This window comes from Lupinus angustifolius, chromosome LG17, assembly GCF_001865875.1.
Source record: "Lupinus angustifolius cultivar Tanjil chromosome LG17, LupAngTanjil_v1.0, whole genome shotgun sequence".
Taxonomy (NCBI): domain Eukaryota; kingdom Viridiplantae; phylum Streptophyta; class Magnoliopsida; order Fabales; family Fabaceae; genus Lupinus; species Lupinus angustifolius.
In genome coordinates, this window is record NC_032025.1 from 17239687 (window position 1) to 17240449 (window position 763).

The following is a 763-nucleotide window of genomic DNA, read 5'->3' on the forward strand; positions in this document are numbered from 1 at the left end:
GTTCGAGCCAGTTCTTCTAAGGACCGATTCTTTCTTTCTACAACACCATTTTGTTGAGGTGTTCTAGGGCAGAAAAATTGTGGTTGATCTCAAGATCATTACAGAATTCCTCAAAAGAGGAGTTTTGAAATTCTCTCCCATGATCACTTCGTATAGCAGTGATTTTCAGAGATTTTCCATTTTGAACTCTTTTAGCATAAATGCTAAAGGCTTTGAATGCCTCATTCTTATGTACTAAGAAGAGAGTCCAGGTATATCTAGAAAAATCGTCTACTATAACAAGAGCATAGTAATTTCCACCAAAACCTTTTGTCCTTGAGGGACCAAATAAATCCATATGAAGTAGTTGTAATGGTCTATCAAAAGAAACCATGTGCTTTGGTTTGAAAGAAGTTTTTGTTTGTTTACCCATTTGACAAGCACTACATAGTTTGTTTTTAACAAACTTCATTTTGTGTAAACCAACAACTAAATCTTTTTTAATGAGTTTATTCAAATGTTAGATGTGATTGTGAGCAATTCTTCTATGTAAAAGCCATGCTCTTAGGTAAATATAATAACAATGTTACCTGTACCAAGGATTTTTCTTTTGATGTTCTATGCATAGGTAACAAGGCCTTTATTGCTTGAATAAATGATAATTTTGAATCTCCTCATGCTATGTGCTTTGAACAATCGTTGCTGTGATAATATATTTATGCTTATGGCTTTCAAGCACTCCCGCAAAGCAAATTAAAAATATTTTCTAGGTACCCAATGTGAT